At 37.6% G+C, this 19,219-nt stretch overlaps 1 long non-coding RNA gene across 1 annotated transcript in view; it reads left to right on the forward strand.

Moving 5' to 3' along the window:
* The window catches only part of LOC115931837 (uncharacterized), a 28,881-nt gene extending 17,020 nt beyond the window's left edge, over positions 1-11,861 (forward strand). The window contains exon 2 of the long non-coding RNA XR_008670756.2: positions 11,326-11,861. This is a non-coding gene — a long non-coding RNA (uncharacterized lncRNA). The remainder of the gene's footprint in view (positions 1-11,325) is intronic.
* Positions 11,862-19,219: the final 7,358 nt, after the last annotated feature.

Here is a 19,219-nt window from a genome sequence, read left to right on the forward strand (position 1 = left end):
TGACCCCTTTGCTGAACTCATGGCAGGGGTGCCCCCTCTACTCAGCCTACTGCACTCAACCCCTTGTGGGAGGGAGCACACGAGCGAGCGAGTGAGGAACCCAGCCAGCCGCTCTGAGTGCCGATACAGGAACAAGCTCCGTGCAGCGCCTGTGGTCAGATCAGGTGTGTCGCCTTGAGGGGAATGTGGCAGTGCCCATGTGAGGGTGCCCATGATCCTGAAGCCCCAGAGGGGATGTTACAGTGCTCCTTTAGTTCCACCTTCCACGGACGGTGGCATGTTAGCAACTCAGTTGGCTCCTTGCCTCATTGTGTGAGGTGGCTTCCCTCCACCAGCGAGGGCAAAGAGCCAGCGTGATAGCGTTTCTGGGTAACCACACTTGGTGGGTCCCAAGTTCTTGTCCATTGTCCAAGAAGAATGAAGTCATGCAGATGATTGAAGAATGGTGAAGGCAGAGAATTTTATTGAGCAATGAAAACGGCTCTCAGTGGAGAGGGAAACTAGAGAGGGAATGGGAAGGGCAGATGGTCTTCCCCAAAGTCAGGTTGTCTCTTCCCCAAAGGCAGACTGTCTCCCCCTCTACCAACTGATTCTGGGGTCTTTATAGGCACAGGATGGGAAGTGCATGCTGATTGGTTTGTGAGTATGCAATAAATGTTGAAGCAAAGTCACCACTCAAAGGTGGGCATGACAGCGTAGAAAAACAATTAGGAAAGGGTAGGTATAGGTAAAATAGGTGAAAGGTGGGAATCAAGAGGAAAGCATGCCAAACAGGAAGACAAGTTCTCAATCCAGTCTAAGGATTTAACTTGTACCTAGTCTTTTAGGCTTTAAACTGTCTTTGGCTTGGAGGTGGGTTTTCACTGGGGACTTACCCCTATCTGCCTAGGCATTTGGCTGCCTCCTACTGCTTTTATTATTATTTTTATTGGTTCTTAAAATTGGAATAGATTTACAGACATCTAATCTAAGCTTCACTGGATATACCAATTCCATTCATGGTATGTTTATGTTACAGCTTCTGCTTGAAACTCTACTTTTACACAATTTTATTTAATATACTCTCAGACTCTGAAAGACATAGTGCGATACCTGTGTTACATACAGAATGAATCAAGCACAGATCTTGTCCTGGATCATATGTTCTCAGTCTAATGCTAGGGCAGGGTGATGCTGGAGAAGGTAAGAGCATAACAATAAGCATAATAGATGGGGAAGCCCATGGGCACTAATGAAGAGGTGAAGATAAGACATCATAGGAGCAAATACCCCTGCCCATTGGCATATGAAAGGCAGATTCCTGAAAGGATTGACATTTAAGCTGAGCCTCAATATATGGGTTATATATGGTTTTAAGAGATTAGCAATAGAAAAAAATCCAGGAGAAAAAAACAGCAGAAGCAATGTAATAACTTGTCAATTTGGCCAAGTCATTAAGCTAGTATGAGCACATCAATGGGTAATAAATATAAAATCAGAAAGGTAAATTAGTAACAGATCACAAAGTGTCAAAACAGTTCACCATCTACTTCTGTCAATATGTCACATTCGACAGCTCCATAAAACACAACAAACACCATTTAAAGGCATAAGCGAACCAAGAAGAAAGGAAAATCCACAGAAACTATAAAAAAAAAAAAAAAAACAGAAACAAAAACCCTGCACTCCTCACCAGCAAGCTCATAAGGAAACCCTGGGACTAAAAAAGCTCTTGACTTTTATGCAAGTAAATGGACGAAGAAGGAGATATTAGACCTGAAATGTTGGGGATAGAGGGAAGCATAACTGACATCTACCCACAGTTTAAGTGCTTTCCTAGGGCTACAAAAATAGAATAAAAGGTTTAAGAAATCTATCATTATAGGAAGGCACAAATAAAATTTGTTTGTCAACCTGGCCACAAAATTAAAATTTTCATTTCTAGTGATTTATTACAAAAGACTTTTGACACTTAAGATTGGAGTGTGACAATCTTTGCAACAGCAACAGTAGTGAATCAATGCTGTATGAATGATCTGGAAAGCTACAAGCTGAGAAATTAACATAAAAGGGATACACACAGCTATTATTTTGGGGGCTCCAAGAAGAAGCAAGCACAAATCCATTTGATATGCCATACCTTCAAACAAGTTTACAAAATGTTTCCCAAGTTAAAACTTCATTGAAAATTAGCTCACAAAGAAAAATTACACAGTTCCTGAAGTAACAATCACTAGGGAAAGGTAGCAAAGCAATAGCAACAGGCCTCTAAGAACTTTAGATAATAGATAGAAACTATTAGGTATGTTTAATATGATTAAAGGTACAATCTTTAAAATGACTAAAGATATAAAAGATATAACATATATGAAAGAAGGATGAGACATCATTAAAAAGATGTATTTGAGAAAGAATATATAAATGAAAAACACAGTTGTTAATATTAAAATTGGAAGGAAGTATAAACAGTAGCCTAAAACAAGCTTAAGAAATAATTAGTGAAATGAAAAATAGACCTGAAGAAACTACTAAGTACAGACCGATAAACATTTAGGAAATTTAGGAGACATGGAAGATGGAATTTAAAATAAGATAAACAGAAATGGCAGGAAGAGTAATATGTGAAAAATGACAACTATAATATTTACTTTTTTTTTCACTAACTTCACTCACCACTATGAATACAATCCAACTGCTATCATTGTTCGTCAAGATTATTTTAGTAGCTTCTTCACCTGGCCTCCCTGATTCTGTCCTTATCCCTAGAGTCTGCTCTCAACATTTGAAACTTAAAAAAAATAAAAGTCAGACTCTGTCAATCCTCGGCTTAAAACCTTCCAGTAGCTTCCTATCTCATTGGTGGTAAAAGTACTTAAAATAATTTATACCCTGTTAATTCTCAAAATATGTTCCATGTTCATTCTTCTTCAGCCATACCTACTTCCTTGCTGCCTCAAATACTTTAACAAACCGGCACATGTACCCCTGAACTTAAAATAAAAGTTAAAAAAAGAATACAGATGCTCCTCAACTTACAGTGTAATTACATCCCAATAAACCCATCATAAGTTGAAAATATTATGTGTTAAAAATGCTTTTAATACACTTAATCTACTGAACATCATAGCTTAGCCTAACCTACTTGAATGTGCTCAGAACACTTACATAAGCCTTACATTACAGTTGGGCAAGACCACCTAACACAAAGCTTATTTTATAATAAAGTATTTAACATTTCATGTAATTTATTGAATACTGTACATTACATTGAGATTGTGAAAATTTCACATCATTGTAAAGTTGAAAAGTTATTAAGTTGAATCATTGTAAGTCAGGGACCATCATACTGATAACCAACAACATTTCTTATCACACTTAGGGTATTTTAGATTTTGAAGGAGAATCAGAAAAATTATATCTATGGAAAATTATAGAATTATCTAATGTTCATTCAGTAGTCAATTTATAAACATACGGAAATAGAACTAAACAAGAGTTTAAGTTTTCCAATTTAAAGCTGTTTTCCTAAATGCGGCACTTATTTCACTGGTAATACTGAATGATTGTAGTTTTCACACAGACAATTTAATTATTATTAAATTTGTAAATTTATCTTAATAAATATTCAAAAAACAAGTTCCTGCTTAGGTTGAAGCTAACATAAGTAGTACCTCTACTCCATCTCTCTGCATTTTTTGGCAATACATTATACACTCTTTGGGTGGTATGTGAATAAGGTAAATAACAGGAAGGTTATTTGCAAATGTCCAAAGTTTGAAAGTCAGGAAACCCTGCTGCAGGCCAAACTTTAGTTTAATATATAAAGAAATGGAAACTCAAGAGAAAAATACTTCAACCCTGCTTCTACCTCAGTTTTTGAAATTTCAGTTCCCTCTGTTTAAATGCTTTTCCCCTAGATATTGGCAAGGGTGCTTCCTTCAAGTTTTTACACAAATATCATCTTGTGAGTAAGGCCTTCCCTAATAATTCTATTTAAAATAGCAAAAATCCCATCTCTACCCCCAGAATTCCTCATTCCTTTACCTTGAACATATTTTATGGCATTTGTCACCTATAAAATATATTTTACCACTTATTAATTATTTTTGTTCATCACCTTTTACCACTCCACCCAAGAATATAAACTCTGTGAATGATAATGTCAAAACAAGTAGAAATCAATTAAAGCAGTAATTGGAGAAAAAATTGTAACTTGACATTGCTGTATTATAAACAAAAGGCATGAAAATTAAAATGCTAGGCTTAAAATTTAATAAATTGGAAACATTTTTGAAGTGTAAACCCAAAGAGCACACAAATGAAGAAATAAGAAGTATGAAAATAGAAATTAAAGAAATAGAAAACAAACCTATAATAGAGAGAATTGTTAAAATCAAAAGCTGTGTTTCATTATAAAAATTAATTTAATATAATAGAACAAACTCTGGAGAAGTTAGTCAGGAAACAAAGCAGACAGCAAAGTTAATCATAGGCCTTAAAAGTTTGAAAAGTGGATGTATTATAAAAATAACAGAAAATGAAAAATATTAAAGCTAATCTCTGGAAAACATTGCTAATAAGTTTGAAAATGTAGAAGAAATGGGACATTTTCTAGAAAAATGTAACTTACCACAACTGATTTAAAGAGAAATTGAAGAAAGGAAAAACACCTAAACAAATCTACAAAATGAGGTAGGAAGGATTATAAACTATACATGAAGAAGTGTGGTAACATTCGTTTGTAAAAGAAAAAACAAGTGTATCCTCACTCCTCTACCACATACAAAAATACATTTCAGTGGGATATATAGAATATAATTTCTACGCACATTTTAAAAGCTAGTAAATGTCATGAATTATTTTTAGACATACTGTATTGCATATATAATAGAAAGACAAAAACACTTGCATGAATGATGCACATCAAATTAGGACATTGGTTACTTCTTGGAAGAGTGGGAATTGGATGAGATGAAGGATATCGCAGGAGCCTACAACTCTAGCTCTAACTTTCAGACTCATTTTAGAATAAAAATGATTGAATCATAGCAAAAATCTGAAATAGCAAAATGTTCAGATTTGGCAAGGCTGTGTTTTGGATATGTGGGTGCTCATTTCATTATTCTTCGTATTGTTAGTAACTTTAAATATATAATTATTTAGAAATGAAGTCTAAGCCAAATGATCTGCCTTTTTTCCTATGAGCAGTGAGGAATTCTTGAAGTTCTTTAGCAGGAAATCTGACCATGTAGAGCTTCAAATGCCATCACAAAAACCTGAGAGTTCTCTCTCTTCCATCTCATAGAAAGAATCTCAACAGAACTCAATTCAAATATCCAAAATGGGCAGATACAAACAGGATTAACCTTGTTAAGCCAACCATGGAAATAAAGGTGCTTTACTGAGAAATTTTCTGCAGAGAATAATATATATTTTTAAATATTGCTTATAAGGCATCCAAAGACAACCACACAACATTATGCAATCTGGAAAATAATTAATTTAAACTGATTGTGTTTGGAGCTGGGAAAGCTTCTCCATGAAAGTGTTTTGCATCTAACAACACTTTTATGATGTGTTACAGTCAAGGCAGAAGCAAAAAGCAAAGTGTGTGCTTCTCCCAACTGCAACTTTTAAAAGAATGTGTATAGAAAGAATCATTTAAAAACTATGTGTATTTATATATCATCTGCTTGCCATAGCTTATGTAATATTTTGTAGAATTCTAATCCCATTAATTATGTTTTATATTTTTCAATTTTTCTGTGTAATATGTAATTATTTCAACCTATGCCCTAGTTTTGTGTGCTCTATTATTTGGCTGGAATTCAGAAGGGTTTGTCTCTGAGAACACTGAGAAGATACCAATCTTTCCCACTCAGCTCATCTTCTCTGATCTAAGCAGTTCTATTTCGTGAATGTGCCCCCACGACTTGAATAGGACAAAGCATTCAAGACATAGTGTTTCCATAAATGATTTAATCTCACTGAGACACAAGTTTTATTCCCTCAAGAAATAAAATCTAATGCCAAATATGAATTACTTTTCATTTTTTCTGTTTTTCTTTTCTCTTTCCAAGGCTGACTGCATAGATAAAAGAACAAGAGGGTCAAATGCATTAACTGGGTAATTCAACTTTAGTCAGTACATTTTACCCAAGATTACAAGATGAGACAAAAGTGAGGATTTTTCCAAGTTGAATTATTTGCTGGAATCTTGACACTGAAAGTATTCAGCAAAGATTGGGTATCTACCTTTATGGGATGGGAAGTTAAAAATAGAAGGAAAAACTGGGGGAAAAGGAAAGGAATGAACATTTTCTGAACACTTGACTACGTTCCAGGTACTTCAGGCAAATCATTCAAGTGAAATCTAACTACCTCAATGGAGTTTTTTGTGTGTGTCATTTATGCCACTGATGACAAACAGAGACCCTAACAAGTGGAAAAATAGACCTTAAGACCAAGGGGTGGGCATGGAGGTGCACTAGTCAGATCTCCATTCAGGAAAAGCTGCTGCTGGAAGCATAGGTGAAAATGTGGCTGCATCTTCAGATCTTGACATTCATGCTAAGGCCATACTTCACCTGCCCTGCCTCCAGGACATGACAGAACACAGCAGCGGCACCAGTTAGTCCACTCCTGCTTAATGCAGGAATCCTATAAATCTGCTCTGAGATCCTGCATTGGCCTAGCCAGGGATTTCTCAGGACCATAATCAGAACTGCAGCCCCTACAATAGCCTCCTTCCTTCCCACCCCCCCTTTCACAGGTGCCAGAATGGCATCACCTGCCTTCTCTTGTTCCATCCATCTTTATCCTTCATAACCACTTTCCACAACAAGCCTCTTGCACATCTAATCCTGTCTTGGCATTGGCTTCTCAAAAGACCTTACCTGACACAGGCCACAGAACAAATAGCTTTCAGCTTACAGTGAATAAGCTTGAAGATCTATTGTACAGCGTGGTGATTATTGTTAATAATCATGTATTATGTACTTGAAATTTGCTGAGAAAGCAGATCTTAAGTGTTCTTACCACAAAAAAAGAAAATAGTATAATAACTATATGAGATTACACATGTTAATTAACTTGATTATGGAAATCATTACACAAAGCATAGTTACATAAAAATGCTATGTTGTATATCTTAAATACACATATATTTAAATTTGTAAATTATAACTCAATAAAAACTGGAGAAAAACCCTAGTAAATGTAAGCATTAGGGTCTGATGCCAAAAGGATGCAGGAATCTTATAAATCTCACTCTTTTAATATTGATATTAATACTACTAGCAATACTAATATTGATACTACTGCTAATAATTAACATGATATATACTATTTATTGAGTGTTAACTATGAGCTAAGTATTGTGCTTACATGCGCTATTTTATTCAGTTTTCATTAAAATTTTATAAGACAGATATTATCTGCATGTTATAGATGAGGACACAAAGACATATCATTAACTTATCCAGATTACATCATTATCCAGCAGCATATCCAGGATTTGGACTTGGATCTGTGTGGCTCTAAAATCTATGTTCTTACCCACTGTATTAGTCCATTTTCATACTGTTATTAAAAAATGCCCGAGACTGGGTAATTTATAAAGAAAAGAGGCTTAATTGACTCACAGTTCCACATGGCTGGGGAGGCCTCAGGAAACTTACAATCATGGCGGAAGGCGAAGGGGAAGTAAGACACCTTCTTCACAAGATGGCAGGAAGGAGAAGTGCAGAGAGAAGTGTAAAAGATCTCATGGGAACTCACTGTCACAAGAACAGCATTGGGGAAATCACTCCCATGATGCAATTACCTCCTCCTGGTCTCTCGCTTGGACACATGGGGATTATGGGAATTACAATTCAAGATGAGATTTGGGTGGGGAAACAAAGCCTGACCATATCACTCACCTGTGCAGTTTTTATACTTTCATTAATTTTTATGTTTTATGGCTATTATTTGATGGGTTTTCTTCTACTGAAGATGAGAATAAGCAACATATATTTATAAAACATTAACTCTGTGGCCAGTTTTTGGGTTATATCCTGAGGATTCAATAGAATAAAAGTCCTAATTTCTGCCCTCAAGAAAGTCATTATTAATCTGCAAGTTTATTAACAATTTAATGAAAAGAAGCTATTGATACCTCTGAAACAAAGAAGCAACCAAGAAGCTAGACAAGTGTATGGTAGTTATTAAATGGTGTTAGCTACTCTTCTGAACAAAGTAATATAAAAATAAACACATCAACTTCAAAGCCTGTGAAATTTCAAAATAGCAAAAAAGCAAAATAGTTCCTATTAGCTGGAATGGAGGAACTAGGGTTTTAAAATCTTGTAAAATTTGAAGAGGTCCAAAATATAGGATATCAAAGTAAAGGTGAACAATACAATTTGCTAACAGGAGGGGAAAAAGTCAATCCTTAAAATTAAGTCAGATTCAAGGAGAAATAGAACTGCCCACTTGGTGTCACTTACATTTCCTCCATGCACACATGTATCATGTTCCTTCAGAACATACTGGAATGTAATATAATGGAAATAGTATGTACTTGACAGTCAAACAGAACTATAACCCACAAGACTGTCAGTGTGAACTGGTTAAACAATAAAATCATGAACTAGGGCAACAAGAGAATGTTTAATGATGCTACATGGGAAATTTAATGTTGTCCAGGTTTCTCCCCAGTGGAGGAGGCTGCTGTAATCTTGGACTCCATCCAGAAATTTACCCTTCCTAACTCAAGGACTCTTAAAATACTTCCTCCTGCCATACAATGGAAGAAATAACATGTGTATTTTTAAAAGACAGACAAAAAGATACATACTAAGCCTTAACTGAAAAATAAAGAGGCAGCTGGCCTGAGTACACAGACCACTAAAAATCTGTTGGGTCCTATAAGCAGAAATAAAAATCAAGACTTGCTATTTAGTAACTTTTTACCTGTCATTTGTTAGTATCTGGAGACCAAGCAAAACTTCCTTACCAATTCTTTAAAGAATCCTCATGATATGGTTTAGGTCTGTCTCCCTGCCCAAATCTCATAATGAATTACAATCCCCAGTGTTGGAGGTGAGGCCTAGTGGGAGGTGATTGGATCATGGGGGTGGATTTCCCCCTTGGTACAGTTCTTGTGATAGTGAGTTCTCGTGAGTCTGGTTGCCTAAATATATGTGGCATCTCCCTCCACTTCTTCCTGCTCTGGCCATATGAGGTGCTCACTCCCACTTCGCCTTCCACCATAATTGTAAGTTTCCTGAGGCTCCCCAGAAGCCCAGCAGAAGCCAACATCATGCTTTCTGTGCAGTCTGCAGAACCATGAACGAATTAACCTTTTTTCTTTATAAATCACCCAGTCTCAGGTATTTATTTATAGCAGTGTAAGAACAGACTAATATACCTCAATATTTGAGGTAAACCCTGAAAAACACGAACAGTTTCATAAAAATAGTATAGAGACCTCCCGTTGCAAATAATCAGGACCCCAGAGCAAAGCTGTTTTAGGTCCATAATGGGGGAAAGACTCAGAAGCTAATCTGAATAATTTGGAAGAACGAGCAGTTGAGACCAGACCAAAATTGAAATTGTCCCTGGCTAAAGCCTTCCTCCTCAATGAGAAGGAACTCAATGCTATTATCACAAACCTGCTGCATAGAATCTGTTCCTCTGTTTAATGATGCTTCAGCCAATTGTAGCACAAGGGACACATTTTATAGACGTTTTCCAGGCTGGCCATCCCCAAGTGCCAACATGGATACACTGATTGCTTTTATTTAAATGAACTTCTGAGGAGGCAAAGTGAGAATACCTGGATGAGAGGAACGATACAAAGTCTCGCTTGTCACTCTTCATTTGAACTTGTTACTAAGGCTAATAATATGGTACACAATTTCAATACAAGCAAACTGAAAAATGCACAGGGTAGCTAGAATAAGAACAATGCTATAGTAAGCGTTGGAAGAGCATGGTTTGTGAAGTTTGGAAGAGGCCAGGTCACACAGCTATTATGACATGTACAACCTATACAGCTATATAAGAAGCCCTTGAATAGAATGAGTGCAAATGATTAAGGGAGGAACGGATGATTGATTGAATGAATGAATGAATACATGAATACAAAGTATAGCAATAGAATAGACAATGGATTGAGAACCAGGAAATATGGTTTCTAGCCTTAAGGTCTTTCTTTTGTGTGACCCCCAGAAACTCACTTCTAATTTTATAGTTCAGTTTTCTTATTTGTTTGATTTACTCTTTTTGATATGGCACAGGTTCTTAGCTTGTGTTTAATTAATGAATAAGGATAGTCGTCCTGACTTCATACAGGAAAGGAGTCTAACATCTGTTGAATAATACTTAACATGTGCTACCACCCTGCCAAACACACACACACTCTCTCTCTCTCTCAGTGTTAATCCTTTTAACCGTACTTAAAAGTAGATATAATTGTCATCACTTTTACCAATGAAAAATTGAAATTCTAATATATTAACTGATGTTTCTGTTTCACACAGAGTAAGTAAATAGGATAAATTTAGAGGCTGTTACAGACCCAAACCTTTCAATCTCACCATGTTGCCACTTGTTTGAGAAACTAAAAAAAGTATACATATGCAAAGTATTACCAGTGTTGCAGATATTTGCCCAAAGGCACATGTCTAAGTGTTTGTTTCTATACATAATAGCCAGACCGGTTCTCATACCAACTCACACGGGATGTGAGGCAACAGATAGACCCAAATATTTATTAAGTGGGAAAGTAAGATGTCCATAAGTTGATAAAGACTGTTTTGTTTTGCTTTTTTTCTTGTGACCAGGCAACTAATAGCAAGTGAAGAAAAGGAATTGTTGGCAGACAACTTGGCTAAAGTACCAGACTTCTTTGTCATCCAGTCAGACACTAGGGGTGAAAAAAAATCTGCCTGGTTATCTTTGTCTGGTCTCTCTTGGCTGAAAAATAGGGTACTCTTCAGAGGTAAAAGGGATGGTCTGTTCCTTATCATTAAATGACCCTACACACAGAGATATCTCTGAGTAAAAGGGGAAAAATTCTCAGATCTCAAATTTTTTTTTTTGTAAAACGTAAGAACAATATTTGAAGGAGAGATAGAGCATGAATGATGGGCATGTATGAGATTATTAGATTAAGAATTTATCTTGTAATATGCTAACAGTCCATTTTCTAACTATGTGAAATGTATGTGAATGTATACATCTAGAGTAAATATATTGGTGAGTTAGATATATATGTGTCTATTTAATTTTCATCAAAAATTGTTACTCTTCCTTTTCTCAGACATCTTATTTTCCTTTCCCTTTTGTCTTGACTATCAGGAATGTCAGAAGTCATAACCATGCCTGATGACAACAGTTTCCTTTGGCCTGGTGTGGTATTGTAAATGGTCGCTTTTAGACCAACTTTTCAGTGATAGACCCTCTCTATGCTTTTTGTTGTAAGCTACTGTAGATTCTTGCCACAGGTATGAAGTAAATTCTGTTAATAGCCTTGATTTTTCACCTGTGCCACCATATATATCTTTGCCATGGCCTCATCATGGATGGAATATACTTCCCTGCCCCTTGACTTGATACTTGACCATGTAACTTTTTTGGAACAATGAAAGATGATGGAAATGACAGTATACCTGTGCTCAGGTATACTGTGCTAGGTCTTAAGAAGCCTCCAGTGTTTCCAGCTATACATCTGCCATCACCATGAGAAGGACCTGCTCAAGCAAACCACTAGTCACAGGAGGAGAATGAGAGACACATGGAGCAGAGCTGCCCTCAGAGTCCACCTAGATTAGTTGTCAGCAGACCTCCAGTGGACTTGTAGAAACACAAGCAATAATAAAAGGCTGTTGTTTTAAGCCACTGAGTTTTGGGGTAATATTTTATTCAGCAAGTTAACCAGTACAAGGTAGATGGAAAATATCTATATTTCCATGTTGATCTTTTAAATATAAATATTTGTATTTATGGTTAGTGAGAAAGTTTTCATAAATGAGTGAAAAGTCTTTAATTTTCATAAACAGAATATTATTGTATAATTTAATACTTTTGAATATTTCTATGGTTTCAATGTCCTGCCAAAACTCATGTTGAAAATTAATTGCCACTGTAACAGTGTTGAGAAGCAGGACCTTAAAGAGGTGATTAGATTATGGGACTCCACCCTCATGAATGGATTAATGCCATTATCAAAAAAAGTGAGTTAGTTATTGCAAGAGTTCTGCCCCCTTTTCCTCTCTTGCTCTTCTTACGTGCACTCTGTTGCCCTTCCACAATGTTATGAAGCAGCAAGAAGGCCTTCACCAAATGCTGAGCTGTTGTCGGCCCCATGCTCTTGAACCCAGCCTCCAGAATCATGAGCCAAATAAACTATATATATATATATATATATATAGTTTATATATATATATAGTTTATATATATAGTTTATATATATATAGTTTATATATATATAGTTTATATATATATATAGTGGTATTATAAACTATATATAAATATAGTGGTATTCTGTTATAGCAGCAGAAAATGAACTAAGACAAATATGGTATTTTTTTACCCTGTTTGATAAACTTCATTCTTCAAAACTGTTATATCAGAATTATCTGTGAAGCCTTGCTTGATATCTCTCAACAACTAAATACATTCCTACTCTGTGCTAAATGTATATCTTCAACATATTTCTATTTTTTTCTATCTCTCACTAGATTTTTATGACACCCAAGTTCAGGACTATGTTTTATGTCTCTTTGTAGCACATTTTATGGACATATCAGTCATCCAAAAATATATATAACTGGATATGCTCAATGATAGATTTTCAATCAGTTCACATATTGAGAATATAGTATAAAAATGGATAAGTCTTTAAGCAATACTGGATATTTGCTTTTGAAAAACAAAGCATTATTGTTGCTAAAGCACAGTATAGTACATAAAATCTAGTGCGGTGAAATACTAGTCAATACAAATAAGCTCTCAAGCCCACACTTGCTCTCAGGCATCTAGATGAAAACTGACAGACATATCACAACAATTCTGGCCTTCGGTGAGACAGGCAGAGCCAAATTAATTTACCATTGATTCTCAGAAGGTCTCGGTTACTTCATTATTCCTTACAACACAGAATGAAATAATGTGCAAATTACCTTCAACAGCATCAACAAAATCAAGGGAAAAGTGTATGTAGCTCAATGAAGTGATGATTTTGTGAAGAACATTTTATTTGATGGTCTAAACACAATGTATGGACAGAAAATATTTATACTTTAATGTGAATATAAAACATAGCATAGAACTAGGAAAAAAAATCTGTTGACTGTAATGGGCACCAGTGTTCCAGTCATAAAATTTGTTGCATTGTTTAGATAAATGATGGTAAAGTGGTCCCAGCTCCTAGGATTGAAATATGGTCAGCTGGTGAGACGGAAGGGCATGGGTTACTCTGGGATTTACATCTCACGCTAAATCATTTGTAAGCAGTGAAATGACTGGAGTCCATAAATTCTGACAAGGATTCTCTACCTACAACAAAATAGTTAAACTAGAAGGAAAATGTGGTACAATAACAATTCTAATAATTCATGTCTATTAAGCTAGGGCTCCTCTGCATTTTTCATGTATTAATTCATTTAAATCTCACAGCATTCTGCAAAGTAGGGTTACAGAATCTTGGGATGTCACTTCACCAGCCAGAAACCTCTGTGGCCAGTGGTGCCTTCGCCCGAGTTTTGCTGGGGCCCGCTGGGCCCACACTGCATGGAAGGCTGTGCTCGGCTTGTGCTACTGGCCTGGATCCCATGCCTGCCAAGGGCAAGTGGAGCAGTGAGGGGTGTGTGAGTGAAAGAGCATGGGGTCCAGCCATCACACACAGCCAGGCATACTGGCTGCAGTGGGCCAGGCAACTCCAGGCACCGGTACAGCCACTGGCTCCCTTTGAGGCTGTGGCTGGACCAGACATACTGCAAATAGTTGCTTCCATGGCTAGCACCAGGGAACATGGTGGCGCCTGGAAGCTTGGTGACTCCAGGAACCACAGAACCCCAGAGAGGGCATCACAGCCCTAGCTCAGGGAGCTCCTAGGTTTGGGCTCTCCAAAGGGCCACAGTTCTTCTCTCCTTCTCTCTTCTCTCCTTCTCGTCACCCACAATGTGGTGAGCAAGGGGCATATTTCAAGCCCTATTTGTGTTACAGCTCTTTTAGCACTGCCATTCGGTGGGTCCCGAGTTCTTGTCCTGCACCCAGGAAGAATGAGGTACATGAACAAGTAGAGAGTGAGCAAGGTGAAAAGGAGCTTTATAGTATGACAGAATAGCTCAGAAGAGGCCTGCAGTGGATGGCTCCTCTCCACAGGAAGGGTGTCCTGACTGCAGCTTGTCATTCCAATGTCTGCCCAGCTCTCAGCTAAGAGGAGACCCTGGAGTGGGTAGCTCTTCTCTGCAGCTGGCCATCCCCAGTGTCTGCTCAAGTCTGGCTGAGTCCAGAGTTTCTATGGGCTTCAGAAGGGAGGAAGTGTGTGCTGATTGGTCCATGGGTGGCCATGGGTGGGCTGGGTAAAAAGCACCATTAAGTTCTCCCTCCTGTCTGCAGGACTGGCAGCCCTGCCCCTAGGCTTCAGGCCTTCCTGGGCTCGAAGAGGGGGCTTCACTGGGAACCTATCTTTTTCCACCCAGGAGCCTGTCTGCCTCCTACCACTGTTCATGGTGCTCAGGCTGTTTGTGCCCAGGGCACCAAGCTATCCTCAGGCACCCTCCCCCCTGCTTCCCTCCCATGCTCATTGGCACCCAAAGTCTGGAGGGGGGCCTAGGCGGCAGGGACCTGACATGTCAGTGCTGCCCTGAGCCTGTACACATTCAACTGAGTTTCGACAGCACCCAGGCTCAGCCTCAACTTAGCTCCGAGATCAGAGTGGGTACTGGGAGCGGGGAGTGGCCAGAGAACAGGAGCAGGCACTCCTGAGCCTCTGGGAGAGCAGGTACTCTTTAGCCTGCACTCGGGTGTGTGGGGCTCCTGTCTGCTTCTGGCCCGCAAGAGTACAGGGATGCCCAGGTCTGCAGCCATGGCTGGGCATCTGCAGCTGCACCTAGGGAGCACAAGGCTCCCTCCCTTCCAATTCAGAAGTGAGTGGTGCTTCCACCTGTTCCCGACTCCCACCGGCTCCATGCAGCATGCAGCCCTGGCCATGCCTCCCCCAACTGCAGCCAGTATCATGGCAGCAGCCTTTTTATATAGGCTGCTGCTGCCATCAGTAGAATTACTATTATGCCCATTTCATAAATCACATTTTAGTTAATGTTTAATATGGCTTTCTTCTTCCCTCATTTCTTTTTTGTAGGTATTTTTAAATTTAAAAAAATTTTAATTACTGTGAGGGTGCAATAGTTATAGTTATATAATATATATTTATGAGGTACGTATGATGTTTTGATACAGGTATACAATGTATAATGATCAAATTAGGGTAATTGGGGTATCCATCATCTCAAGAATTTTTCCTTTTTTGTATTAGGAACACTCTAATTTTACTCTTTTAGTTATTTAAAAATATATAATATTTTATTTTTAACTAGAATTGCCCTACTGTGCTATTGAATATTAAGTCTTATTCAGTCTATCTAACTGTGTGTACCCGTTAACCATTCCCACTTTATCACCCATTCCCACTACCTTCTTCTCCAATTTGTGAGTTCCCAATCAAGGAATGAAACAAGCAGAAATCAACATATCACATTATTTTTAAGTCATGATAAGAAAAGGTAGCTTGGTCTATGTCAAGACTGCCTTCCTATTACGTTCCTCCAAGTTCAAACTTGTTATACAAAGAATACCTTAACAGACAAATATATACTGCATAGATTAGAAAAGTATTCATATTGCTAACATTCTCTCTTCCCTGATACAGTATACTTACTAATACAGTAAAGAGTCACTAAATAATAATTGAACAAAAAATTTACAAATGAATATATGGATAGGTGGATGGATCTGGACTTGAGAAAATGAATCTTGTTTAGCTATCTGGGTAATAATAAAATCCATAAGATACTTGGGGAGTTGGTGCAGATAATAAAGAAGACATCATCTGGCTGGAAGTGAGAATGAACCTGGAGAGGTAGCACATTGGATGGAAGGAAATTCCAAGATACTATGGATAATATTGGCAAGGTGTGTTATAGAATTATTTAGGAATTTTCCCTCACCTAGTAAGAAAATTTATTGCTCCTCAGAGATGGGAGGGGGTGAAGTAAGAGGATAATCAAAGGTAAAATTAAGGAAGTTAAAAATAACCCACCCACATTTCTTAATTAGCTTCAAGGGGGAAATTACTGCCAAGCATAATGATGCAGAAGTTAGAATGTCTTTATTCTGCAGGGGGAAAAAAATTCCACCTTCTGCCACATTTTTTTATCCAATTTAATTGGCTTATATTTGTCTGTCAGTAATGTAGGCAATTCCAAACCAAATAGGTTTAACTTTCCTTATAAAAGGACCAAAATAGCTGCAAAAGGCTAGATGTATGTCCATCACACAATCTTGGCAAGCAATATTTGCCACATGAAACATGGGTTGTTCTCCCTTTCTGCTCAGAGCTGTAGGCCACACCTTTCAAAGTGCAATGAAATGTTTGGGATAGTTGAAACTGGCCCTATAAATACTCTTTTAGGTATTTCTTCAGTAAGCAAAAGAGGAAGGAAACCCACCATAACAGTAATGTGGAATGGTGACCAGGTTTTTGCCAGTAATAGAGAGCACATACGTGGCCACTGCCTTTATTCCACATACCACCCACTCCACCCTACTTTTAAAACAGCAACTGGGTGATGCAATTAGTAAAATAAAAAACACACCATATGAGAAAACCATGGGGGGTAGTGGAAATGTCACTATCTTAAATGTAGTGAGGGTTTCACGAGTATATACACATGTCAAAACTTATCCGTTTGTACATTTTAAATACATGCATCTTATTTTATGTCAATTATACTTCAAGAAGCTTGTTTAAAGCAAAACAAAACAAACAGAAAAACATCATATAAAATGGAAGGATGGTCCTGGTAAGAAACTAGGAGTTGAGAACTTATGTAGCTGCTTGGATAGGCCCAGAATATATATAGCTTCCAGCTATATTATCCACATTACTTACAGAGCGGTCCTTTAAAAATCAAAGTTAGATCATCTCCCCCTCTGCCTAAGACCCTCCAGTGGTTTCCATTTCTCCTTGAGTGCAAATCAAAAGCCTCCTTATTCTCATAGGGCACCATAAGGCCCACCTCTCCAGCCCCTGTGACTCCTCTGGCTTTGACATCTATTACTGTCCTCTCTTCAGCCACACTGGCCTCCATGTTATTCTTTTTTTTTAATTTTAATTTTTATGGGTACATAGTAGTCATATATATTTATGGAGTACATGAGATATTCTGAGACAGGCATATAATACATAATAAACACATCAGGGTAAATGGGGTATCCATCATCTCAAGCATTTATCATTTGTGTTACAAACCTTCTAATTATACTCTTAGCTATTTTTAAATGTACAATGAATTATTATTGGCTGTAGTCACCTTGCTGTGCTATCAAATACTAGATCTTATTCATTTTATCTAACTATATTCTTCCCCCTCACCTGTCACTACCCTTCCCAGCCTCTAGCAGCCATCATTCTACCCTCTATCTCCATGAGTTCAAAGTTTGTACTTTTTAGCTCACACAAATGAGTCAGAACAGGTAAAGTTCGTCTTTCTGTGTCTGGTTACTCCATGTTATTCTTGATCAAGCATAGCAAACCTACCTTAGGGCCTTTGCCCTTGCCATTTCCTCTGCTGGAAATGTTTCTTCTGCTACCAAACATGCACAAAATGTACCCTGGCTACGGTACTTCTTTTAACTTTGTATTCAAATTTTACATCCTTAGTGTAGCCTTCCCAGATCTGGCTATAAACATATCACTCTCCTTCCTCACCTTCACCCCAGCGTTTCCCATTTCCTTGCCTGCTTTACTTTTCTCCATAGTACTTTATCGTCATCTGCTATTCTCTATAATATACCTCGTTATTGTTTATTGTGTTTCTCCCCACCCTTCTACTATAATATAAAAGGCAGAGGTTATTGTCTATTTTGTCTACAGTAGCACATATATATGCATGCACTCAATAGAAAATTAAAAAATCATTCAGCCAAAGCAAACATATTCAAATTATGATGGATTGTATGTGCAATAATAAATAATAAGTATACTTGTATTTATTTATAGAGGATTATTTTCATCTCTTCTAAAAATTCTCTAGTGATATATGCCACTCCTAGACTCATGAAGTACAAAAATTAGAGAAACCTTAAAATTCATCTAATTCAGTCAGATACTTGAATGGCATTTAAAATATCTCAGCCCATCACTATTGAGTACTATGCGCAGTACTTGACCTGGGTGACCAGATCAATCATAACTCAAACCTCAGTATCATGTAATATATCCAGGTAGAAAACCTGCACATGTAACATGGTGAAACCCCGTCTCTACTAAAAAAAAAATACAAAAAATTAGCCGGGCGTCGTGGCGGGCGCCTGTAGTCCCAGCTACTCAGGAGGCTGAGGCAGGAGAATGGCGTGAACCTGGGAGGCAGAGCTTGCAGTGAGCTGAGATGGCACCACTGCACTCCAGCCTGGGCGACAGAGCCAGACTCCGTCTCAAAAAAAAAAAAAAAAAAAAACCTGCACATGTACCCCCTGAATCTAAAATAAAGGTTGAAACTATATTGTAAAAAAAATCTCAGCTCATCTTAACATGAATATCTCCAGTATTGGGTAACTCTCTAATCATTTATTCCTAAAGCATTTCTAGTTACCATGAGGGTTGATTTTATGTATCAACTTGAGAAGCTGTGGTACCAGATGTTTGGTTAAACATCATCTAGATGGTGCTGTAAATGGTTTTTTTTTAAATGTGGTTAATGTTTAAATTAGTAGACTTTGGGTAAAGCAGATTACCAAAATAACATGAATAGGCCTCATCCAATCAATTAAAGGTTTGAAGAGAAAAGACTGAAGTTTCCTGAAGAATAAGGAATTCTGCCTTTAGACTATCTTTAGACTCTAGACTGCAATATTAACTTTTCCCTGGGCTCCAGCCTGCCAGCCTGCCCTGAAGAATTTGGACTTGTCAGCCCTCACAATTGTATGAACCTATTCCCTACAGTCTTCCCCCACCCTCTCTTTGTCT

Source organism: Gorilla gorilla, chromosome 1 (genome assembly GCF_029281585.2).
Source record: "Gorilla gorilla gorilla isolate KB3781 chromosome 1, NHGRI_mGorGor1-v2.1_pri, whole genome shotgun sequence".
NCBI classification, from domain to species: domain Eukaryota; kingdom Metazoa; phylum Chordata; class Mammalia; order Primates; family Hominidae; genus Gorilla; species Gorilla gorilla.